Genomic DNA, 27,385 nt, shown 5'->3' with positions numbered 1-27,385 from the left:
TCCCACACAGGTACACCAGGCTTACCGAGAGCACGGTGATTTGCCTGAAGGGGACTACCCTGCTGCTGATAAAGGACTGGGAACGAAAGAAGCTGAGACCAAGATGGAGAGGACTGTTCCAGGTGCTGCTGACCACCCCCATGGCTGTGAAGGTACAAGAATAGCCCCGATGGGTACACAGAAGCGACTGCAAAAGAGTCAGCATGGAAACCAACACCGATTAAGGACAAAGATGTTTTCCATACTTGTAACATCGGGGACTTTGGGAAATGGAGCTTTGAGAACAGATGGATTTCAAACTGACACCCCCAAACATAACACCTTTTTGGACCTGGCCTTCCAGAGAGCCCACGTAATGGGGAGAGACACCCACTGCTGGGTATGTGCCCACACACCACCCACTCGGGGGCAATCCCTTTGTGACCCATACCTTTTCACTGGCACAAATTGGCTGAATGGCTACTATGTCACAGCTTTTCCAGTGATCCTGCTAACACCGATGATGCACGGGAATTACAGTTGGAAGGGTATAATCTGACCTCATTCAGGGACTGGTATCACCCTAATTACAACCAACTGCATAGGCCCCCCTCCCTTGTAGGTCTCAACAACACCATCGACTACACCATTTGCTTCAGGAGGGAAGGGAAGCTTTCTAAAGGTACTTATGTATGAACGAGTGAACACTCTTCTGCCATCCCCTGGGTCGAACCTGTTCAGAATTTAACAGAATATGGACACTTTATATTTGATTGGTCTGCCAGCCACAAGAGAACTTCAGGCTATCTCTGGAATAACCCTACTCCCAGGGTGTGTGTGTCTGTGTGTGTGTCTTTGTGTGTCTGTGTGTGTCTGTGTGTGTGTGTATGTGTGTCTGTGTGTGTGTCTTTGTGTGACTGTGTGTGTGTCTGTGTGTGTTTGTGTCTGTATGTATCTGTGTGTGTGTGTGTCTGTGCGCGTGTGTCTGTGTGTGCGTGTCTGTGTGCGTCTATGTGTGTGCGCATGTCTGTGTGTGACTGTGTGCGTGTTGGTGTGTCTGTATGTGTCTGTATGTGTGTCTTTGTGTGACTGTGTGTGTCTGTGTCTGTGTGTCTGTGTCTGTATGTGTCTGTGTATGTGTCTGTGTGTGAGTGTCTGTGTGTGACTGTGTGCGTGTCTGTGTCCGTGTGTCTGTTTGTGTCTGTATGTGTGTCTTTGTGTGACTGTGTGTGTGTCTGTGTCCGTGTGTCTGTTTGTGTCTGTATATGTCTGTGTGTGCGTGTGTCTGTGTGTGTGTGAGACTGTGTGTGTCTATGTGTCTGTCTGTGTGTGTTTGTGTCTGTATGTGTCTGTGTGTGTGACTGTGTGTGTGTCTGTGTGTGGGTGTCTGTGTGTGACTGTGTGTGTCTGTGTCTGTGTGTCTGTGTCTGTGAATGTCTGTGTGTGTGTGTCTGTGTGCGTATGTGTATCTGTGTGTGCATGTGTCTGTGTTCGTGTCTGTGTGTGCGTGTGTGTGTGTGTGTGTCTGTATGTGTCTGTATGTGTCTGTATGTGTGTGTGTGTGTATATGTGTCTGTGTATGTGTGCCTGTGTGTGTCCGTGTGCCTGTTTGGGTCTGTATATGTGTGTGTGTCTCTGTGTGGGTGTCTATGTGCGACTGTGTGTGTGTCTGTGTGTCTGTTTGTGTCTGTGCGTGTGTGTCTGTGTGTGTATGTGTATTTGTGTGTCTGTGTGCGTGTGTGCGTGTGTGCGTGTGTGCGTGTGTGTGTGTGTGTGTGTTTTGTGGGCAGTGCTTACCTTGACTGCTTACAATGGCACATACTTTATTTGCGGATTAAAAGTCTACCTCTGGATGCTTCCCTCCAATTGGAGGGGTTTTGTCTGACATGGGGTATGTTGTACCTGCATTCTGACCTTGCCCTCACCCCGAGACTCAGACGGTCCCTTGCCGGGTTCCTCACCTGGGTGGGAATGTTCTCTCCCTCGACGGGAATCCGTGTGCATGACAAAGACCTTAGTCAGCTCAGGACCATATGGGAAAGGGTCGCCAATGATATGGCTAGTGCCTTAACTGAAACTAATGCAGAACTACTTGCGGTTAGGACTGTGGCCCTCCAGAATCATTTTTCCCTGGACTTCCTGCTAGCCAAGGAGGGTGACACCTGTGCTACTGCTGGGGCAGAGTGCTGCACCTCCATCCCTGATGAACCCACTAACATCACTGATCTCTCTTAACACATCACACAGGAAATTCAGACTGTCCAAACTATTGTCAATATGCCTGGCAATGACATGGAAGGGTGGTCATTAGGAGGCATCCTTGGAGGACTGGGAGGCCTGTTGGTACATGTCGGAATTACAATACTAATTGTAATCATCTGCATTCTAGTGCTCTGGTACTTATGGCCACTGTTGTCCGAATGTTTGCGTTATAGACTCTGACGGGACCTGGTTGATCATCGAATGATCAGTAGGAGGGAATGAGACAGTTAGAAAGCCACAAAGGGATCAGTTCCATCTTTTACTTGTTTCTCCTGGCATACTAGGGACTCAAAGGCTAAGCATTCCATTGCTAAGAGGACTCAGTTAAGTATCAATTGCATGTCTGCCCTCTTACAAATTGAGACAGGACATCGCAGTCAGGGATCTGGCTGACTCTCAGAGAACTGATTCCTCAGGAGCCATAACTTTCAGCCTCAGGCAAAGGTATTTGTTGTCCCTGGACAAGACTGATAGCCTTGGCCATAACCCTATTAACTGCCTCCTGCTCCCATTATCTTGGTTCTTTTCCCTATTAACATAGGCATGCGAATTCCCCATTGAGAACAAGCAAAGCACGATTATGAAGAATACGATAACCAGACCTTGTAATCCATCCACTCATTATCACAGGACGTCGACAATCACTGGGCACTGTAAAATAATAATTGCCTATCTTCAACAATGCAACAACAGTCAACCATGTGACTTATAGACCTTTTGATCCCGATAAACATACTATCTTTGTGTGTAGAGCAGAGACTCATGGAGAAGGGTCACCACAAGTAGACACACAACTACTTTTGGGGACATTGAGAATCTCTCACTGGCTGTCTGATAAAGCATCTACCGTTGTACAGAAACTTGTGTCATCTGGATTTGTGGAACAAAATATCCATCAACAGAATGCCTCTGTAACCTGACATGCCAAGGTCATTTCTGGCCCCTTTTTTAGATTAGATTAGATTCGGCCCAACAAGTCCCCACCGACCCGCCGAAGCGCAACCCACCCATACCCCTACATTTACCCCTTACCTAACACTACGGACAATTTAGCATGGCCAATTCACCTGACCCGCACATCTCTGGACTGTGGGAGGAAACTGGAGCACCCGGAGGAAACCCACGCAGACACGGGGAGAACATGCAAACTCCACACAGTCAGTCGCCTGAGTCGGGAAATGAACCCGGGTCTCAGGCACTGTGAGGCAGCAGTGCTAACCACTGTGCCACCGTGCCGCCTTCTTGCTCTCCTAATTCCCTTCGAGAGCTTTTTCCAGTTTTCTTTCTATTCCTCATGGCCCCTGTCTGATTTTAGCTTCCTAATCTTCACGTGTGCTTCTGTTTTCCCTTTGACTGAATTCACAACCACCCACATTATCCAAGGGTCCCTTATCTAACCATCCTTGATCCTCCTCCTTACTGGAACATCTTGGTCTTAAACTCTGAACAGCAGATCTTTCAATAACTCCCACATTCAAATGTATACTGGCCTGATCACAGCTCCTCCCAATTAATACTCCCTAACTCCCAACTAATACTGACATAATTTTCCCTTCACCCAATTTAGTAACATACCCCAAGGTCCTGACTTTTCCTTGTTCAGAGCCATCTGAAATGTAAGGAGTTCACTGTTTCCAGAATACTCTCCCACTGAAAGGTTAGTCACATGGGCAGGCTCATTAGCCAGTACCAGGCCCAGTATGGCCCCTCCTCTGGTTGGACCATTCACACACTGTCAGTGGGTTCTGTACACTCTGAGAGATGGCTCTGAGGAAGCTGGACCAGGGTCAGGATACCGTTCACCTGGAAATAAAGAGTGGCTTGGTGATGGGATACCAACCTTGGGGGATTTATTTCACCGTGCACCTGGGTTCAAATTCCACCCCAGTCAATGGTGGAATGGGATGTCAATAAAAATCTGACACTCGTTTGAAAACCGTGTTGGGATCACTAACTTTCGGGAAGGAACCTGCCCACCTTACCTGGTCTGGCCTACATGTGGCTTCCAGCCCCACAGCAATGTGGACCCCCGGGGTAAGTAGGGAGAGGCACGAAACAACAGCCTCATCCCATAAATGATGTTTTTCAAAATGAAGTCCGAGAGCAGCAGTGAGACTGAGGTGCAGGAGGGTTTGGAGCCTCCTGCTAAGGAACAGTGCTGCCCTGCCGAGCAGGCTCTGGTCATGGTAACACCAAATAAATCCCAAGGGAAACACAGGGGAAGTGACACAGGGTTACACACTGACATATCTGAGCAGGAACATCGACGTTGACATACACCGAACCACCATCCCTCCTCCCCCCACCCACTGTAGAGTCATTTCTGGTGTCAGGCAATTTCCAGGCTCTAAAGTAACTCAGCTCTCCTTTTGTTGTCCCAGTGTGGCTCTCCATAAGCAGCAGACATCACAATGTTCAATGTTGCTCCATGATGGGATCACAGCATCTGGGCCATTCATTCAATTGGGAGGGTGACCCCCCCACTGAGGTTGTAAAAATGTTCATAGTTCCCAGTCTTCCTGCTGCCTCGACACTTATCATCAGGTCCTTTCTCAATTGTAAAGACCCAAAATATCTCCTTCAGAGACGAGCAGAAACCTGGAGAATTTAAAACACTGAGGCAGTAACAAGTATCAATTGGTTCATTTTGGTCAGAGGATTACAAAGGGACAATATAATAAAGAGCAGACAATTCTCAAGGGGTTACAGGAGAAGCAGGGCCTGAGCAGCTTGTGCATTTGTCATTAAAGGTGGAAGAGGGAGTGCAGAAAATGTACACATGGCTGATATTGGGGAGGGCAGGGCTGCTGTATGAGGAGAGATTGGTACAACTGGGCCTGGACTCAACAGCGTATAGGAGAATGAGAGGCAAAGAGTCAGTCATGGTGTTGTTGGAAACCCAAGGCTTTATTGCCAGGGGCATGTGAGAAACAGGGAGGTATCAGACACAGTATCTCCTGGCACAGAGTGTAGTGCCTGGTTTTTAATGTAATGGAGACATGCTCACAAAGAATTGAGGGACGGGCATTGCTCTTCAGGCAGAAGACAATTAACTTCTCAAATAATGAGTTCTCAAATCTGAACAGAAATGTTGAAAAAATCCTGCTCCCCATGATGGCAGGTTCACACACACAGAACACAGAATGGAAACCACTGGGGAAAGAAGCAATGGAGACATAAGACAAAATGATCCTGCAACTAATCATTTGTATCAGGATGCACTGCCTCAGATAATGGCGGAGGGAAATGCAACTGAGACATTTGGGAGAGAATGGGGTCATTAACTGACACGATGGAGTGTCACTAAGTGAATTGTTCTTTCTCAGAGCCAGCACAGACAAAATATTTGAATGGCCTCCTTCTGTGCTGTAACAATTCAGCGAACCGTGTTATGGATCAGATCAAACCCTCTATAAACATATCACAGAGATAGCCTAATCCCTCACACTCACTCCATTACTGTCGCCCTGACATTTCTCTGAAAGGTATGTGTAAGGTGCTGCATTTCAGATGTGATTCACTTGGTCAAACACCCAGGCTTTCAGGAAAACACATTTTATTATTACACCACAGTTAAAATACAAAGAAATACAAGAAAAAATTACATAATTTTAACTCCACTGAAATACTTAACAAAATAAAATATTATTTAACGACTACTCACCAACAGTTCCAATATAGCAGCATCCCATAAACACACCCTTCGCAAAGGCCAATTCAGCACACAGAGATTTCTCTCACTTGCTGTCTGCTTAGACTTGGAGAAGGAACACCAACAGAATGAATCCAGCAGCAGAGAGAGATCTACAGCTTTTTCCAGCAGCAGATAAGGGAGATGCATGTAGCAGCTTCAAATCCAAAAAAATCTGTCTTCTACTTGTGAAAGTAAAAAGCAAAATCCCTGGATATGTGCGAGCCTGACTCCACCCACTCATGCTTTGTTTGTCTACATTTAATCCTGTGTCTGTCCAAACATTCACTTTACTGTTTGAATCCCAGTTTCTAGCACTTGGCACATAGCCTGGTGTGCTTTGACAATGTAGGGGCATATCTAAACACATCTTAAATGTTATCTGGGTTTCTGGGTTTCAGACTCACACCAGACACTGGTGAAACGTGTTTACTCACATTTCCTGTAAACCTCCTGCTCATTAACTTAAATCAACGTCATTGGTCATTGATCCCTCTTTCAAGGAGAATTTTTTTCTCTGACTACTCTATCTGTGCCCCCATAATCTGACACATTTCACTATCTCCTCTCAATCTCCCCTACTCTCAGGAAAAAACACCAGTCTGTCCAAATCTACCTTTGAACTGAACCTCTCCAGCCCAGGCAACATCCCGGTAACTCCCTTCTCCACCTTCTCTCGTACTATCACAGCCCTTCTAAAATGTGGATTCTAGAACTGCACATCTTACATGAGCTAAGCTCGAATCAGTCTTTAAGGTTGTTTCTCCTCTCTGCGATTAAATTCTAAGTCTGGACTAATAAAGGCAAGTATTCCACATGCCTTTGCAAACACTTTATCCACCCGACTGACACCTTAAGGAATTCAGGATAGTGCACTTCTATGTCCCTCTGATCTGCTGTGCTTCCAAGGAGCTGATACTATGCTCGTGATTTAAGAGAAAGTGGGTGTGTCGTGTGATTATTTGTCTCATTGAAGTGGGCCATGAGACTGAAACGATTGGGAACCATTCATCTCGATTCTATGTTGTTCCCGTCCATCTGTTCATCCTGTATTCCCTCACCTTGTTTGCCCTGTCCAAGTACATCACATCACATTGATCCCGATTGAATTCCATTGGACATGGTCTGACCTTCTGACCAGGGGTCTACATCCTCCAATAACATAAAGCCTTCTCCTCACGATTCACCACTCCAGAGAATAAAACAGGAACAGTCACGGTTACAACACTGATCTGAACTTCAAATTGCTTTTAAAAAGTCATTGGACCAATAATCTAGCAAAATGATGCATTCACGTTGAACGTTGGCTTGATGTTTCATCACATTACCTTGACCAACCTTGTGAAGGGATACATTATTCCATTCTTCATCTCTTCTCTGAATTTCCTCTGGGTAACTGCATAAATAAAGGTGTTTGTGCAGCAACTCAGGAGCTGGAGCATGAAGCCAATCTCTCTTACAAATGTTGGCAGAGGAACTGGGTATCCCAAGTAATCAAATCGTTTCAGTATGGAATAAGCAATGAACACCACCCATAACACGACAAAATTACCAGATATAATAAATAACATAATCATGGATTTCCTCCGACTCCCCATCTCTGGGTCACTGACACTGTCCCCAGTCATCTGAGCCCGGAGTCTCCTGCGAGCTCTGTTGGCTAATATAATGTTTCTGACTGTCAGTGTGTTTAACAGTAGAATCAAAATAAATGGAATGAATGGTGTTATTACGTAATGCATTAATTCAACAATAGCCCAAACAACTGAAGTAAATACATTTTGAGGCACTTTACAAAACCACGGACTATTAGAAAGCCAATATCGCTTGTAATACATGAAATACCAGAAAATGTTCTTCAAATAACTCAGTACAGTCACTGTTCCTAAAACCACACCCGCTGTTTTCTTGGTGTATTGTTTATTTCTCAGCTTTTGGCAACATATGGCCACAAACCGATCAAAGGTGAACATGACTGTGAACCAGACAGAGCAGTCTGTGGCAGCATAAAGCAGAACCGCGTGGATGTTGCACACGTGGAGAGCATGCACAAAAAGAAACTCCTCCCGATATGTGATAGGAATTTGTCGTAGTATCAGATCGAAGATAATGACCAGTAGATCGGCCACTGCCATAGCCACCAGGTAATGAGTGACACATTTGGAAAGGCCACACATCCCCCGAACCAGGATCATAATTGCAATCAGATTAACTTGAAAGAAGAGGAACAAATATAATAATTTATATCTCAAATATAGTGCAGAAACGATCTTTTTCCTTTATTTCCAGTAAAATATTGGAGTCAATTATTAATGAGTATCCAATGATTTTGCAAAACTAAACCACAAATCTACCACAAATTTGCAATTTATAATTCCATTCAGAAAGGATTCTAACTATTTTACCTGTCAGGGGATGGAAATAACATGTAGTCAAAATCATTGGAAATGCTGAGGTCTAAAACACAGAGGTGTCTGTGACAATATGGACTTCACAACTTTGAAAACTGTTCATGGATTGAAAGAATCAACAAAGAATAACCTTTAAATATGGAGAGAAGCAATGGCGTCCTCAAATAAAGTGTTTCTTGAGACACAAGGGACAATGAGGAGCTGTTGTAAAAGCAGTTACATGGGAGTTACCCATTCCTGGGAAGAAGGGGTTACAGATACCGAAGGGGAAATAATACCTGCTTGAGAAATTGCTGCCTCGTGACAAAGGGACAATTATGACGTGGCTGCAGTGGTAATGTTCTGAAGTAAAGAGTGTAATTGTAGGAAAAGGTATGTTTTAAGCAGCTAACCCTGAATGAAACAAGGAACAAAGGAGTTACTTTTGCTGAGAAGGCAAAGTATAGACTTGAGAGGGCCGAAAATCTAATCTATATTTGGGATGAAAAAATCTATTGAATCATCAATAATGTTACAGCACAAACATGAAAGACAGAAAATAGTGCGAGAATCCAACAGCAGAACAACTCAGTTGCAGAACTTCAGTTGATAACATGGTCCAGGGATCGAACCCTGGACACTTCCAGCGACAGACCACTGTTGGTTGAAATCCAAAGCGGGTAGTAACTAATTTGGTTTGCATGGATTATACTTGGTTACTTGAGGGATCTTAATAAAGTTGTAATTATTGTTTCAGTACTGATTGTCTCAGAGATTTTTTATTAAATGGTCAAATTAAAGGGAAATTATATTGAGTTTAGCCCCAATGCATGGATCAGTGAAACGGGATTGAAACAAGCACAAGTTCAAGTCAACACAAAATTTGCGATCTGAAGCCAAATTTACCAACACGTGCAGAAATTAGATTAGACTTACAGTGTGGAAACAGGCCCTTCGGCCCAACAAGTCCACACCGACCCGCCGAAGCGAAACCCACCCATACCCCTACATTTACCCCTTACCTAACACTATGGGCAATTTAGCATGGCCAATTCACCTGACCCGCACATCTTTGGACTGTGGGAGGAAACTGGAGCACCCGGAGGAAACCCACGCAGACACGGGGAGAACGTGCAAACTCCACACAGTCAGTCACCTGAGTCGGGAATTGAACCCGGGTCTCAGGTGCTGTGAGGCAGCAGTGCTAACCACTGTGCCACCGTGCCGCCCACGATACTGTAACAGAAATGATCGATTCAGACATTTCGATATTTTGCTCCATTCAAGTAGATCTTTGATAGCTTTTATTAATTGTCATTAACGTTTCTTTAACTCTCATCTCATTCAATCCATAGAGGGAATATTCTCAATAGCTATTAAGAAAGAAACAAAGAGGAAAAGAGAATGAATGAAAAACAGTGAGAAAGGAAAAAAGAAAGACAGCAAGAAAGAAAGAGAGAAAAAAGAGAGAAAAAGTAAGAGTGAGAAAAAAGTAAGAGAGAGAAAAAAGAGGAAAAAGAACGAGAGAAAAAAGAACGAGAGGAAAAAGAAAGAAAACAAAGAAAGAGTGAGAAAAAAAGAGAGAAAAGAGAAAGAAAAAAGAGAAAAAAGAAAGAGATAAAAAAGAAACAGAGAAAAGAGAAAGAAAACAAAGAGAAAAAAGAGAGATGAAAGAGAGAGAGAAATGAAAGAGAGAAAAAAGAGAGTGAAAATTGAAAGAGTGAAAAAGAGAGATAAAACAAAAAGAGGGAAAAAAGTGAGAGAGAGAAAAGAGAGAGAAAAGAAAGAGAAAAAATAAAGAGAAAGATAGAGAGAAAAAAAGAAAGAGAAAGAGAGAGAGAGAAAAGAAAGAGAAAAAGAGATGAAAAAGAGAGAAAACAACAAAAGACAGAAAAATGAAAGTGAGAAAATAATGAAAGAGACAGAGAAAAAAGAAAGAGAGAAAAAGAAAGAGAGAAAAGAAAGAGAGAAAAAATAAAGAGAGAGAAAAAGATAGAGAAAAGAAAGATAAAGAGAGAAAAAAAACGAGAAAGAGAGAGAGAAAAGAGTGAAGACAAAGAAAGAGAGAAAAAGAAACAGAGAGAGAAAGAAGAGACATAAAAATAAAGAGAGAAAAAGAAAGAGAAAGAGGGAAAAAGAAAGAGAGGAAAAAAAAGAGAAAATCAATGAAAGACAGAAAAAAGAAAGAGAGAAAAAAAGTGAAAAAAAGACAGAGAAAAAGAAAGAGAGAGAAAAAAAGGAGAAAGAGAGAGTGAGAAGAGAAAGAGAGAAAAAAAGAGAGAAAACAAAGAAAAAGAGAGGAAAAAGGAAGAGATAAAAAGAAAGGGAGAAAATTAAAGAGTGAAAAAAGAGAGACAACAAATAAAGAGAGAAAAAGAAAGAGAAAAAAGAAAGAGAGAAAAAAGAAAGCCAGAAAAAAGAGACCGAAAATGATAGAGAGGAAAAAAAACAAAGAAAGAGAGAGAAAAAAGAGAAAGAGGAAAAAAAGAAAGCCAGAAAAAGTACAGAGAAAATAGAGAGAGAGAAAAAGAATGCAAAAGTGAGAAAAAAGAAAGAGAAAAAGGAGAGAAAACAAAGAAAGAGAAAAATAGAACGAGAGAGAAGAAAGAAATAGAGAAAAAAAGAGTGTAAAAAGAAAGCCAGAAAGAAGAGAGCGAAAATGAAAGAGTGAAAAAAGAGAAAACAAAGAAAGATAGAGAAAAAAGAAAGAGAAAGAGGAAAAAGAAAGAGAGAAAAAATAAAGGGAGAGAAAAGAGAGAGAGAAAAAGAATGCAAAAAAGAGAGAAAAAAGAAAGAGAAAAAGAGAGAGAAGAGAAAAAAGAAAGAAAAAAGAGGGAAAAAAGGAAAAGAAAGAGAGAGAGAAAAAATTTAAAGAGGAAAGGAGAGAGAAAAAAGAAAGAGAAAGAGAGAGAAAAAAGAAAGAAAAAGAAAGAGAAAAAGAGAGAAAAGAGAGAAGAAAGGAAGAAAAAAGAGAGAAAAGAGAGAGAGAAAAACTGTAGATAGATGCAGACTATTTATTGTTTTGGCTCCCAAGTGCTATGATGTTAATGAATTCTTATAGAAAAATGGAATTCGTCTTGATGTCTACTCACTACAGAAACATAAGGAAGATCAGGGAAAAAAGTAACACAGAAATTACAATGCTGCGCATGATTAAATTGTTTTTTTTTGGAATTTCATCTACAGGATGTAACTTACCCGGGACACCAACAGCAGCTAAGACCGGGTAGTAAATCCTTTGTATGTCAGTGATCACCCACAGAATCTTCAGCTTTACCATAAAGCTAAGAGACATGGTTTCCAATTTGAAAATATTGGTTATTTTGATGACTTTTGACAAGGATTAGCCAGTTCTCTCTTTGAGAGATTGAGGAAACTTCCATTATTTATAAAGGGGAGAATCCATCAGAGCAGAAAACCAATTCCCAAGTAACAGAGCCTAATTGCAGCCACTAACGAAAGTAATGCAATCAACAGCTACTGTCAGGGGAATTTGTACATGAGCAGGCGTGGCCTGACCAGTTAACCCTATCCCTGCTCATCAACCCCAAGCATTTGTCCAAAATCGCACATTAAAAGAATAGCCTCTGTCCAACAATTCTAATAAAGGTATCTTCTAAATCAAATCAGCAGTGGGAAATAAGAATGAACATTGCACAGAATTTTAATGGAGGAGTTTAATTGTCAGTATAGAGACTGATTCAGTGTTGGCATAATTCAATGGGGACGTTCAATGAGGCTACAGTCACTGATTTCCCACGAGCAACATCCTGGAGCCCTTGATTAGAAACTTAACTGAATGAGTCACATAAAGCTTTTTCCACATCTTCTGGGATGAAGGTGTTTTTGGGCGTGGAAGCATTGATTTCCTGTCCCTAGTTATTCTCCAGAAGGTGTGAATGAGCTGCCTTCTTAATTACTGAACTTCACGTGCTGCAGGGAGATGGACACTACTAATAGCAAGTCAGAAGCTTGGAAAACTGCACTAAGGAACTCACGTCCTGACTTCCCAAAGCTTGTCTAAGCTCTGCAAAGTAAAAGTCAGGAGTGTGATGGAATCCTCCCCACTTGCCTGAACGGGTGCAGCTCCAACAGCACTCAGGGAAGCTTGACACCATCCAGGGAAAAGCAGCTCACTTGATTGGTACCACATCGTCACCCACCCAGTCCCTCCACCACCGGCTGTGTGTACCATCTACAGGACACACAGTTTAATGTTTAACATATTTATAATTAAAATATTGGGTGGACATTAAAAAAGAGATGAGGATTTATTTTCTCTCCGATGTTTGTGAGTCTTTGGATGTTGATGCAGAATTAAATGAACGATGGACGGAAAAGGTGAAGGTACCAAAACAGACTCTAATGTCTAAAGGTGCGTAAGTCTGTGATAAAGAACAGTGGCACAAGATGGAACACATACCCCTTACAGCAAGAGAAGCTAGAGATGCTTAAAAACATCCTTCTGTCTGTATTCATGTGGGAAAGTGTAAATACTAGTTGAAATAATAGGGCTTCAAGGCATTAATCTGACTTTTAAAAAATATTTAATACTCATAAAGAAAAGCACCCTGGATAAATTAAACAACAGTTGATACATCATTTGGATCTTATAATCTACATCCAGGATTTCAAAGGAAAAGGAAGCAGAGAGGGTGGTGTTGACCTTCCTGAGTGATCGATCTCACTGCTTTTCAACTGGTGTGTCCCAGCACACTGGGACGTGGTGTCAAGGTAGGAAGTGTGCTGTGGAATGTTTGGGAGGCAGTGCTGCTTTACCTGTACATTGAATCTGTCTTCGTGTTTCTGATCTCCGCCAGAGCCTCAGGGTCTATTATTGAAGGTAGCACCTACTGACAACAAGCATCCCTTACAACAGAGCAGGCACAATCTCCAGAGACACCCGTGTGCGCCCTTCCAACACTGCACTTGGCATTTGAAACACAGAGAATGTGCCGTGGTATTATTTGTCTCATTGAAGTGGGCCTTGAGTCTGAAAAGGCTGGGAATCATGAACATAAATTATGTTTCATTCCCCAAGATTATCGGTTTTGAAAATGGTCTCCTCCTGTTGAACAAGAGTATGATAAACATAGGTAGCCACAGGCCAACGTTGCTGGAAAAAAGGAAAAGGTTGGAATCAATTGGTGTGAATGGTTCAATGAAACTTTCACAGAAGTGTAATTCAATAAGATTGAAAGTGTACTATTTATAACAGGAAACAACTGTCTGAGAATGGGTACGTAAGAGGATCATGAAACTGAGAAAAAGCTTCATAGGAAATGCCACACTTCCATTATTTCAGACCACAGCCAGAGTATTGAGTGCAGTTTTGGGCCCCATAGCTCAGGAATGATGGACTGGACCTGGAGCATGTTCAGAGGAGGCTCATGAGAATGGTCCCAGAAATGAAAAGCTTAATGTATGGGGATCATTGAGGAGTCTGGTTGTATAATCAAGGTTTTAGAAGGATGAGGGAGGGTCTAATTGAAAAGTACAGAACACCGAATGGCCTGGACAGAGTGGATGTTGGGAAGATGTTTCCATTGATAAGACTGACTAGGACCCCATGGCACAGCCTTTAGAAAGGAGATAAGGGGACACTTCTTCAGCCAGAGAATGGTGAGTCTATGGGATTCACTGCCACAGATGGTTGTGGAGGCCAGATCACTGTCTATATTTAAGACGGAGATAGATAGGTTCCTGATTGTCAAGGGAATCCAGGATTACAGGGAGAAAGCAAATGAGGTTGAGAAACTTGTCAGCCATGATTGAATGGTAAAGCAGACTCAATGGGTTAAATGGCCTAATTTCTATGTCTTGTGGTGTTATAAAATAGATGTGAGAGTAAGCTATTTGGCCCATTGAGCCTGCTCAACCATTCAATCTCATGATAATTGATATTTTGCCATGTTCCTGCTGTGCTCCCCCCCCCCCGACCCCCCACTTCCTTGACACCTTTAGAATCTAATAATCAATCTGTTAGAGTTTTAAGAATATTCAGTGAATTGCCTCCACAGCTTTATATGGTGGAGAACTCCACAGGGTCTGCAGGATGGAACAGGACATTCAGGAACACAAGAGGTAGGATCTGAAACCAGCCTTTTGAATCATTGAGTTTGCTCCAAGATTCACAGAGATCATGGCTGATCTGACCATCCCCAACTCAACCCCCCTGCCTTTTCCCCACTCACCTCAATACTCTTCCTGATTAGAAATGTGTCCATCTCAGCTTTGAATCGACTTAGAAACCCAGGATCGATGGCCCTCTGTAGTAAATAATTCCACAGATACACACCGCTCTGAGAGGAGAGATTCCTCCATATCTCTGTCTTTGACATGGGGCTCCTTATCGTGAGGTGATGCCCTGTGGTCAGAGACGGAATCTCTCCACATCTACCCTGTCAAGACCCGTGAGAATCCATAGGTCACCTCTGTTTGGCCTGCAATTCAACTCTTGGGCAACAGTTACCCAAACCTCTCAACCTCTCCTCATAAGACAGTTCCCTGCTTCTAGCGACAGCCGAGTGAACCTTCTCTCGACTGCCCCCACTGCCTGGATATCTTAACTCCGATATGGGGCTCAAAACTCTTTACAGTTTTCCAGGGAGTCCTGACCAATGCCTTGCACAGTTTTTAACAAGACCTCCAGATTCTGATACACTGTTCCTTTAGAAATAAAGGCCAGCAGCTCATCTGCCTTCCCTATTTCCCATTGAATTTGGTTGTGATTTTTTTTGTGTGATAATGTATGCTGACTCCTGAATCCCAATGTGCTGAAGCTTTCTTCAGTCTTTCTCCAATGAAGGAATATTCAGCCTTCTTATTCTTTGCATCAAAATGGTCTTCTGTGGGAGAGAATTCCCCAGGTTGATCACCCTCTGAGTGAAGAAATGTTTCCCCATCTCAATCTGAATTGCTCTCACCCATATCTTGAGACAGTGACCTCTCGTTCTAGACTCTCTGACCGTGGGAAACATCTTCCCTGCATCTCATCTGTCCAGGCCTGTTTGTATTTTATACATTTCAATCAGTTCCCATCTCATCCTTCTAAACTCAAATGAATACAAGCCCAGTTGGGCCAATTTCTCCTCATCCTGCCATTCTCAGTGTCAGCTGAGTGAACCTTGGCTGCGCACTCTCTATGGCAAGTATATCATCTCTCAGCTACAGTGCAAACCTACATTCAATACTCAAGGTGCAGTTGGACAAAGGTCCTGTATAACTGCAGTAAGGCTTCCCCACGTCTTACACTCACTATCACTTGGCTTGTCTCTAATGTCATGTGGACTGTTTATTCTGGGATGGGGAAAGCAGTTAATGGGGAAGGGGATAGAGTGCAAGAGGGAAGGCTTTTGAGAAGAGTCAAGTACGCTGGGGCAGGTCGGTATTTTATCTGCAGATCTGGGGACACAGGAAGTACAAGGGCACCAGTGAGCCTGAGGTACAGCAGGGTTTGGAGACAGTGCTGCCCTGCTGAGCAGGCTCTGATCATTGAAACCCCAAATAAATCCCAAGGGAAACACGGGGTAAGTGACACAGGGTTACACACTGACAGACCTGAACAGGAACATCGATGTTTACACACACAGACCTCCGCCAACCCTGGAGTCATATCTGGTGTCAGGCAATTCCCAGGTTCCAAAGTAACTCAGTTCTCCTTTTGTTGTCCCAATGTGGCTCTCCATAAGCAGCAGACATCTCAATGTTTCCCCATGACGAGGTTCACAGGATCTGGGCCACTCATTCATTTGGGGAGGGTGAACTCCATGAGGGTGTAAAAAAAATATTCACTGTTCCCATGTTTGGATTGTGGGAGGAAACCGGAGCACCCAGAGCAAACCCAGCCAGAGATGGGGAGAATGTTCAAACTCCACACAGAGAGTCACCTGGGGCTGGAATCAAATGCAGGTCCTTGGTGCTGTGAGGCAGCAGTGCTAACCACTCAGCCACAGTGCCAGCATCAATCACTTCAATTAAAATGAAAGAGTAATTGCAGCAAATGTACACCAATCTGATACTGGGGATGGTAGGACTGCTGTGTAAGGAGAGATTAGTTCAAATGGGCCTGTATTCAGAAAGAGTTAGGAGAATGACAGGCAGAGAGTTATTGGGTGCACACGGCTTTGTTGCTTGGGCTATGTAAGAAACTTAGAGGTTATTTTCAATGTGTATTGGACACAGTGTCTCCTGGCCCAGAGTGTAGTGCCTGGTTTTTGGTGCTCCACTTCAGAAAAGATGTGAGGCCATTAGAGAGAGAGTGTGGGGAACGGATTCACGAATATGGCTAAACCATGAGGAACCTCAATGAGTTGGACAGAATCGAGAGATTGCCATTGTTTTTCAAAATGAATAGAAAAAATTAATTGGGGCTTCATATGGATATTCAAAATCATAAGTGTTCCAGAAAAATGAATAATTATCGTGGATAAACAATTTCCCCATTGATGACAAACACATCAACAAAATTTAAACCCATTGATGAAAGAAGCAATGGAGACATGTGTGAAAGCCTATCCTGCAGCTCATCATGAGCATCTGGGCGCACTGCCTCTGACGATGGTGCAGACAGATTCCATGGAGGTTGTTCAGGAGGGAACAGGCAGCTGGAAAGGCAAAGTGTGCAGGACAGAAACACAGTGAGCATTCTGAGTCCAGAGAGCATTCTGATTACCATTGGGCCTTGGCAGGTAAACATCATCGAATTACTTTGATGAACTTTGTGAAGGGATACATTATTCCATTCTTCATCACTTCTCTGAATTTCCTCTGGGTAACTGCATAAATAAAGGTGTTTGTGCAGCACCTCAGGAGCTGGAGCATGAAGCCAATCTCTCTTACAAATGTTGGCAGAGGAACTGGGTATCCCAAGTAATCAAAGCATCTCAGTATGGAATAAGCAATGAACACCACCCATAACATGATGAAATTGCCAATTAACATAATAATGGATTTCCTCCAACTCCCCATCTCTGGGTCACTGACACTGTCTCCAGTTGTCTGAGCTCGGAGTCTCCTGCAAGCTCTGTTGGCAAATATAATGTTTCTGACAGTCAAAGTGTTTAACAGTAGAATCAAAATAAATGGAATGAATGGTGTTATTATGTAATGAATCAATTCAACAATGGCCCAGACAACTGAACGAAGTACATCGTAAGTCACACGACAGAACCATGGGTTTTTGGAAAGCCAGTATCTGTTTGTATAACTGAAATACCAGAATATGTTCTTGAAACAATTCAGCACAGTCACTGTTCCTAAAACCACACCTGCTGTTTTCTCAGTGCAATGTTTACTTCTCAGCTTCCAGAAACAAATGGGGACAAACTGATCTAAGGTGAATTTGACTGTGAACCAGACAGAGCAGTGTTTGGCAGCATCAAGCAGAATGGTATGGATATTGCACAGGGGGACGGACATCAGGAAAAGAAACTCCCCTTGATGTGTAACAGGAACTTGTTGTAATATCACATAGAAGATCACAACCAATAGGTCCATCTCTGCCATAACCACCAGATAATGAGTAACACATTTGGAAAGACCACACTTCCACCGAATCTGGATTAGAATTGTCACCACATTCACTTGACAGAAGAGGGGAAAATAAGAGAGCTTATTGATCAGTTACAATGCAGGAAACAATGCAACCAATTCTTAATTATTGTTATTCAATCTTATTGCAACAAACTACTTTGTGATAATAAATATATTGTTTGACATTCCAATTAGAGAGGACTCTCAAAATCCACAAACCTGCCTGCCCCGGCCGACCCATTGTCTCAGCCTGCTCCTGCCCCACCGAACTCATCTCCCAATACCTCAACACGGTCCTGTCCCCTTTAGTCCAAGAACTCCCCACCTACGTTCGGGACACCACCCACGCCCTCCACCTCCCCAGGATTTTCGCTTCCCGGTCCCCAACGCCTTATTTTCACTATGGACATCCAGTCCCTGTACACCTCCATCCCCCATCACGAAGGACTCAAAGCCCTCCGCTTCTTCCTTTCCCGCCGCACCAACCAGTACCCTTCCACTGACACCCTCCTTCGACTGACTGAACTGGTCCTCACCCTGAATAACTTCTCTTTTCAATCCTCCCACTTCCTCCAAACTAAAGGAGTTGCCATGGGCACCCGCATGGGCCCCAGCTATGCCTGCCTCTTCGTAGGATATGTGGAACAGTCCATCTTCCGCAACTACACTGGCACCACCCCCCACCTTTTCCTCTGCTACATCGATGACTGTATCGGCGCTGCCTCGTGCTCCCACGAGGAGGTTGAACAGTTCATCAACTTTACTAACACCTTCCATCCCAACCTGAAATTCACCTGGACTGTCTCAGACTCCTCCCTCCCCTTCCTAGACCTTTCCATTTCTATCTCGGGCGACCGACTCAACACAGACATCTATTATAAACCGACTGACTCCCACAGCTACCTGGACTACACCTCCTCCCACCCTGCCCCCTGTAAAAACGCCATCCCATATTCCCAATTCCTTCGTCTCCGCCGCATCTGCTCCCAGGAGGACCAATTCCAACACAGCACAGCCCAGATGGCCTCCTTCTTCAAGGACCGCAGATTCCCCCCAGACGTGATCGACGATGCCCTCCACCACATCTCCTCCACTTCTCGCTCCTCCGCCCTTGAGCCCTGCTCCTCCAACCACCATCAAGACAGAACCCCACTGGTTCTCACCTACCACCCCACCAACCTCCGTATACAGCGTATCATCCACCGTCATTTCCGCCACCTCCAAACGGACCCCACCACCAAGGATATATTTCCCTCCCCTCCCCTATCAGCGTTCCGCAAGGACCACTCCCTTCATGACTCCCTCGTCAGATCCACACCCCCTACCAACCCAACCTCCACCCCCGGCACCTTCCCCTGCAACCGCAGGAAATGTAAAACTTGCGCCCACACCTCCACACTCACTTCCCTCCAAGGCCCCAAGGGATCCTTCCATATCCGCCACAAGTTCACCTGTACCTCCACACACATCATCTATTGCATCCGCTGCACCCAATGTGGCCTCCTCTATATTGGGGAGACGGGCCGCTTACTTGCGGAACGCTTCAGAGAACACCTCCGGGCCGCCCGAACCAACCAACCCAATCACCCCGTGGCTCAACACTTTAATTCTCCCTCCCACTCCACCGAGGACATGCAGGTCCTTGGACTCCTCCACCGGCAGAACACAACAACACGACGGCTGGAGGAGGAGCGCCTCATCTTCCGCCTGGGAACCCTCCAACCACAAGGTATGAATTCAGATTTCTCCAGTTTCCTCATTTCCCCTCCCCCCACCTTGTCTCAGTCGGTTCCCTCAACTCAGCACCGCCCTCCTAACCTGCAATCCTCTTCCTGACCTCTCCGCCCCCACCCCACTCCGGCCTATCACCCTCACCTTGACCTCCTTCCACCTATCCCACCTCCATCGCCCCTCCCCCTAGTCTCTCCTCCCTACCTTTTATCTTAGCCTGCTTGGCTCTCTCTCTTATTCCTGATGAAGGGCTTATGCTCGAAACGTCGAATTCTCTATTCCTGAGATGCTGCCTGGCCTGCTGTGCTTTGACCAGCAACACATTTGCAGCTGTGATCTCCAGCATCTGCAGACCTCATTTTTTACTCTCAATATTTTAGTTGTGGGAGGACAGATACACAATATAATTGTGGCCAAACGCACAAAGCAATGGAGCAGGTGAAACATAATTACAAAACAAAATTGCAATTTGAATAAATGCAAAAGGAATGCATTTGTAAATTGGGGTGGAAAAGTTTCTCACAAGTCTGAAAATATAGGAATGGAAACACTTAGAATGTTTCTTTCTCGCAAGTGGGCCATACATATATTGGATCTAGTTTGCAGTCATGATTGTACAATCATTATTATACTTATCATAGAGAAAATAATCATTTGAAAATTTTGAAAACTACACTTCTTCCAAAGAAAGAAAGAAAGCATAAAAGCAAGAAGCCGTCTTGAAGTAATGTCAATGATGACATATAAGGAAGATCACTGAAAAAGTACTGACACAAAGATTAAGGTCACTCATGTGCTTAAATTCCATCTTTTGAAACAATATCCCTCGAGTGTAACTTAGCTGGGATAGCAAACTCAGCTACGACCAGATAGTTAATCTTCTGAATATCATTAATCACCCACAGAATCTTCAAGTTGCTCAAAAAATCAAGAGACATGATTTCCATTTTGTAAACAATGGATCTATCAATGGTTGTTGGTAAGGTCTGTTCTCTCTTTGGGAGATTGAAAATAAAATCCCTTATTTATAGGAGGGAGAATGCATCAGATCAGAAAGCCAGTTCCCATGTTAATTGAGAATGAACTACAGCCAGTAATAACAACAACCATTCCAAAGGGGATTCGTACATGAGCTGTTGACGTCCTGACCAGATCATCCTGATGCATTCTCAGCAACTCCAAGTCTTGGTTCAAATCTACACCATAAGAGAAAGATCAATCTCCCACAAATGTAAATAAAGTACATTTGTCAGAAAAAAATAATGGGGCACAGGATGATTGAATTTTATGAGATACAAAAAAGTTAGGAAAACGCAGACTTAATACTGAACAATAGGATTTGAAAAAATGAACGCAAAATGTTTTCCCAGATTCCTCCTGGCACCCTCCAAACTTTTGCATTGGCATTTTCAGAAATGTTGCCAATTATGTTTATCAGTTTCAGGGTGTGATAGACAGGTTTTGAATCAGGAAAGAAATCAAGGTTCATGTGGAAAAGGAAAAGAAATAGATATGACCATTTTCAGATCAGCTATGGTCCCACTGAATTGTGTAACCTATGCCCAATCTACAAGGCATATGTCAGGAGTGGGATGGAATAGTCCGATTTGCCTGCAGTTGTGAAGCTGTAGGGAGATTCATGAAGCTTGTCACCATCCAGGGCAAAGCAGCCAGTTCATTGCCACCACATCCGCAAACATCCCCTCCCCCCACCACCGATGCAATGTGCACCACCTACAAGATGCGTAGTTTAATGTTTAAAGTAGTTGCCCGTTAAAAGCAAATGGTGCCCATTTAAAACAGAGATGAGGTGACATCTTTTCTCTCAGAAGGATGTGAGCCTTTGGAATTCCCTTCCTCAAAAGGTAGGGGTTTGAGAATTTTTAAGCATTTTGTAAGACAAAAGTGGACTGTTGATGATGAAGGCATTGAAAGATGATCAAGACATGCAGGAATATAGAGTTGAGGTTAAAGTCTGATCAGCCATGACCTTATTGAATGGTGCAGCAGGATTCCAGGGACAAATAGCCTCCTCTTGTTCTTGTTTGTACATTTTAATGAGTAATCTCTGGCTTTTCCGATGAATAAGTCCTCAAACACCAAAATTGGAAATGTAGTGGCCAGCAAAGAAGGTCACCTCAAAGTATAATGGGATCTTGATCAGATGGGTGAATAAGCTGTGGAATTGGAGATGGAGTTTAATTAAGATAAATGTGAGGAAAGGCAAATTAGAGCAGGACTTATACCCTTAATGATAAGGTCCTGGGAAGTGATGCTGAACAAAAAGTTACCTTGGAGTACAGGTTCACAGCTCCTTGAAGCTGAGTCGCATATATATAGGATAGTGAAGAAGGTATATGGTATGCTTTCCTTTGTTGATCAGAGGATTAAGTAGAGGAGTTGGGAGGTCATGTTGCAGCTGTATTGGATATTGGTTCGGCCACTTTTGGAATACTGCGTTCAATTCTGCTCTCTCTGCTACAGGAAGGACGTTGTGAAACTTCAAAGTGATCAGAATAGATTCGCAAGGATGTTGCCAGGTTTGGTGTAATTGAGCCATAGGGACAGGCTAAATAGGCTATTTTCCATGGACTGTTGGAGGTGGAGGGGTGACCTTATAGAAATTTATAATATCATGAATGGCATCGATAGGGTAATTAGACACTGTCTTATTCCCAGTGTGGGACAGTCCAAACCAAGAGTTTAAGGTTAGAGTGGAAAGATTTAAAAGGGACATGAAAGATAACGTCTTCATACATGTATAATAATGTATAATAAAGATAACGTCTTCATACAGTAGTGCATGTATAAAATGAGCTGCCAGAGGAAGTGGTGGGGGCTGGTACAAATACAGCATTTAGAAGGCATCTGGATGGGTATATGAATAGGAAGGGTTTAGAGGAATATTGGCCAAGTGCTGGCAAATTGGAATGGGTTTATCTAGGATACCTGGTCAGCATGGATGAGTTGGACTGAAAGATCTGTTTCCATTCTGTACATCTCTGTGACTCTAATGAAAGTCAATTTATTATGACACATTGCATGTGTTCCACTATTATTTAGTTGCTTCCTGCATTGGAACACATCAAAAGCTTTCTGAAAATCTGTGTTCACGGCAGACAAAAATTACACCTTTGCTACTTTGTGTTTGGATAATCCACCCACAAAGACAACTGGCAGGCTGTTAAAAAACAATTTCCCATTCATACATTTGCATTAACCCTGCCCAGTTATTTTCTCAGCATCCGGGTGCCAACATATTTTATAATAGACCATTAGTTTCCAACTGTTTACATTGTATCTTAAATTCGACATTCCCTACTTTCTCCTTCCATCCCCTCTTAAAAAAGTAAGGCAGATACCTGCCCCCTTTCAAATTGCAGACACTGTCCCCAAGTTTACATATTGGCCACCAACACCATCCAGTATCACCATGCTCCTTTTGTTCATGCTTTGAATATGTGTCCCGGGGATTTGTCAATTTAGGATTAGATTAATTTCACCAGTACTGCTTTGTTTCCACAATTCTTCTTTCTCAGTTTATCATTCTCACGAGTCGCTCTGAATACAAGGCACTGCCTTAGGCTGACACTCTGCCGATCAGCTACTGCCTCAGATTTGAGCCTCAACACTGAGGAGGGTTTTATTGTCAGAAGTTCATTCCTAACAGTGCGCCTCATTGTCAGAGAATCTGTTCTGAGACAGTGCCTCACATTAATGGGCTCAGAGATGCTGGAACGCTACACCATTAAAGGATCAATACTGAGGTATTGCAGCACTGTCAGAGTCAATTCTGAGGGCTCCCTCAGTACTGGCTCTCAAAGTGCTCCACTATCAGTACTGAGCCTCGAAATGTGTGGCCCACCCTCAATTCTGATCCCCATGTAAACAGGCACAGCCCGAGAATGGACCCTCTGACAAAAAAGCACCAATCCTTTGACAATCAGGCACGCCTTTAGTTTTGACCCTGTCATAATGCTGCAATACCTGAGTACTCAGCACGAAATTATCTGGCACTCCCTCAGTTCTAAACCTCCTATAACAAGGCATTGCCTCCATATTGACCCTCTTGTAATAATCCGTTGCCCACAGTTCTGACCATTTGACAGTGCTTCCATATCTCAGATAATGAGGGAATTGGTGCAGTGTAGCACAAAATGGGAAAATCGGGGCAGGCAATGCAGAATGGAAGAATGAGAGTAGGGCACTTCTAAATGGGCCAATTGGGCTGGTTCATCAGTAAATATAAGAATTAGTGTAGGGCAATACTGATTGGAGAAATTGTCCATGACATCAGTAAATGGGGGAATTGGTCTTGGGCGACACTGAATTGGAGAATTGGTGCAGGGCATCAGTAAATGTGAGAGTTGCTGCAGGGTGCTAACAAGAACATGTGTGAAGGGGAGAACACGGGCAGGGAATCAGTAAGTAGAAGAAATGTTGTAAAGGAGCAGGAAAGTGGAGATTCACACAAGGCACCACGAAAAGAAAAATATTGAGTAGGGCACCATTTTGCATAAAATGTATACCAGAGAAAATGGGAGAAATGGGTGAAGACAACACTGATGAAAGCGAGGATTTGTGCAGGATCAGTTATTTGGGAAGTTGACAGAGAACACCAAAATTCGAGAATTCTGGTAGCAGACCACTAAATAGAAGAATTGTTGCAGAGAAATACTAAATGGAAGAACTGGTGCACAGTGGAACTAAATTAGAGAACCGGGACATGGCACCAGTAAATGGGAGAATTAGAGTAGGGCACCCTTAAATGGTAGAATTGGGCTAAGGCATCAGTAAATGGGAGAATTAGTACAGGGGTCTGGGTAAATGGGAGAATTGGTGGGCATTAGTAAATGGGAGAATTAATTCTGGATGTAGGCTTGCTTGCTGAGCTGGAAGGTTCATTTTCAGACGTACTGCTCAATGATATCACAATCAAAAATTTAATGGAAGGTATAATCAAATGAGAGATGCTGAGTTAAACTCACTCCTTACTCTCTCATCTTACACACACCTCACACCTACATACTCAGCCACTCCCACACTGACACACAGACACACACACACACACACAGACACAGTCGCTGATCAGTTCCTGCTAGATTGCTGGTTTTGAACATCCACGAGGACAATCATCCTAATCCCATGTGTTATGCCCTGCTCCCAAACAGAGCTTCTGATTGCAATCTGGAATGTGATACAGATGCCTCTCAGTGTCGGAGAGTGGTGAGTCTTGAGTCTACCCCAGGTGTTTAAATGTCCTGTGTTGATCTGTCATCCAGGGATTCTTTAGTGGAGCTTTCATACATGGAAATCCCAATATATTTGGTCATTCGGGTCCATGTGTGCCTGTGTGAGCGAGTTGTGTGTGTATGTGCGTGTATGTGCACATGCATATCACCCTGCAAATATGACTTTACTCAAGCACTTACTGAAATATGATGTTAAGTTTTTTGATTGTGATATCATTGAATGAGTTTTACTCTATATTAAACTCAATGTTTACCTGAGCAGGGAGGGAATGATAGGGCTGAAGATCTGTATCCCCAGCGGGGTTTCTCGCAGAGGGTCAGCTGAAGGGCCTGTTTCCATGCTGTAGGGATTCTAGGAATCTCATGACGTATGCAAACCAAAAATGCGCTCCTCATGACTTCTTAAAATCTCTTTCCTCGCACCTTTAAAGCCTGCCCCGTTCCCTTGAAATTTCCCCATCCTTGAGATAAGGCAACTCTATCAATAACTTTTATTATTTGGTAAACTTCTACCTGCTCCCCTCTCAACCTCCTACATTCCAGGAGAAAAAGATCCTCAACATTCCAGCCTTTCATTATAATTCAAACATTCCATTGCCAGCAACATCCTGGTAAATCTCTTCTGAACCCTCTCCAGTTTAATAATATTCCTATAACTGGGTGCTGGCTGTTTCAAAGCTCCAGTTTTGGAACTATATTGTAAGCTTTTATGGACCTGATATTTCAACCTCCCTCGCCCTCTCTCCACAAAAGCTTTTGCAAACACTCAGCTTTTATTTCAGTTTCCATGTGAACAGTATCTAGCTGTTTGAACAGAACAATTCCTGTGGATTTCCCATGGCCAACCCACCCTGTCTAACATCCCTGGACACTGTGGACAATAATGTTAAACGCTTTCATCCTTCAGTAGTTCCTAGACATTGGTCACGTCCTGTCTTTTAGCACTGAAGTAATGCATGTTGGTATTTTGGGAGGTGGCTGCTGCCTTATTACAGGATGATGAAAAGAGAATGCAGGATCCAGTGGGACATTTCTCTTTAAAAAAAACTAGTTTCATTCATTCAAACAGTGGCTGCTAATGCCTCCTCCAGAGGGAGCCACCCTGCAATACTTCACCGCCCCGGCCCAAGTCACATCTTGCCTACTCCCACATCTTCCTTGTCAGTCCTTCCCCATGGGTGTGGCCATCTTGAGGTGACGTCATTGTGTAGCCCATTGCGTCACTCAGGTCATTGTGTGACTGTCCGAACCAATAGAATGGTCAGGGACAGCAGCCAATTGTCCCAAAACAAACCTGCCGCTTGTGCAGTGGCGCGGGGAGGCCAGCAGAGGGTGGCATTGTATCACTTTAAACACAATGAGGACAGATACTGACACAGAGAGTCAGAGACATTGATTCATCAGATTTTAATTCATTCATTCACTTAAACCTCCCTCCAGGACAAACTGTGTCCCATTGCAGACAGAGGTGGGCCCCACACAAACAGGACCAACAGCATTATATCAATTTAAAAAGAAGAATAGACAGAAAACAGATAGCTGGCGGTTCAACCCCATTTAATTGATTCAGCCCCCAAAACAACAGAGGGCCCATTGCACAGAGACACAGACACAGAGAGACACAGACGCAGTGACACGCACTAATACACATGCTGAGACACAATCACATACACATTCCCATACACACAGATAGTCAGATTGAGATAGACAGAAAGATGCAGAAACAGAGTCAGAAACACACATGAATATACAATCACACACATCCACAGAGATGCACACAAACAAACATATATGGGCTGTGTGCAGTAACTGACAGTGCCCTGAGTTTAACCATCTATAACACAATCTCTGTCAATGAGCTCATTCCCAGCTTTTTGAGATGAAATGTTGATAACAGTGTGGAACAGTCACATGATGTCCCTCAGGCTATTGTCAGGTAAGAGGTGAATCTGGTTAAAATCTCATGGATATTTGCACAATTAACAGACTTGTGTAACAGAACCGTTGTGCTCTCCATGTTTAAGTAGAATGAACTTGCGGTGCAGCTTTCTCAGTATCACAACTACATACATTCCCTATCTCCACCTCCAACACTCAGTAGCAGCAGTGTGTACCATAGAGAAGATGCACTGCAGAAATTCACTAAGGTTCCTTACAGAGTAGCTTCCAGACCTATGGCATGATCACCTGGAGTGCCAAGCAAAGCAGATACACAGGAACACCACCAGATGACAAATCCACAACAAGCGACCTGCCATCCTGGCTTGGAAAAACATATCAGTATCAAAGTGCATTGACAATGCAACCTCTCCTCCTCAGAGCAAGTCTGTTCCCCAGCCAGCGATGGCCCAAACCCATTAATGAATCATTAAAGATAGCGTTCACTATTTTAGTGCCTGGGATGCTCCAATGCTCAGCATTGAAATATATTAGGTCTATATTTGAGAAAGTCGAAAGGCAATTGGAATGTATCAAATTCTGAAGAAGCAGGGGCTTGAAAGGGTACATGCTCAGAAATTATTCCTACAGGCCTGGGAATCTGAAAC

The sequence above is a fragment of the Hemiscyllium ocellatum genome, chromosome 44 (genome assembly GCF_020745735.1).
Source record: "Hemiscyllium ocellatum isolate sHemOce1 chromosome 44, sHemOce1.pat.X.cur, whole genome shotgun sequence".
Classification (NCBI taxonomy): Eukaryota; Metazoa; Chordata; class Chondrichthyes; order Orectolobiformes; family Hemiscylliidae; genus Hemiscyllium; species Hemiscyllium ocellatum.
This window is presented reverse-complemented; position numbering follows the sequence as displayed.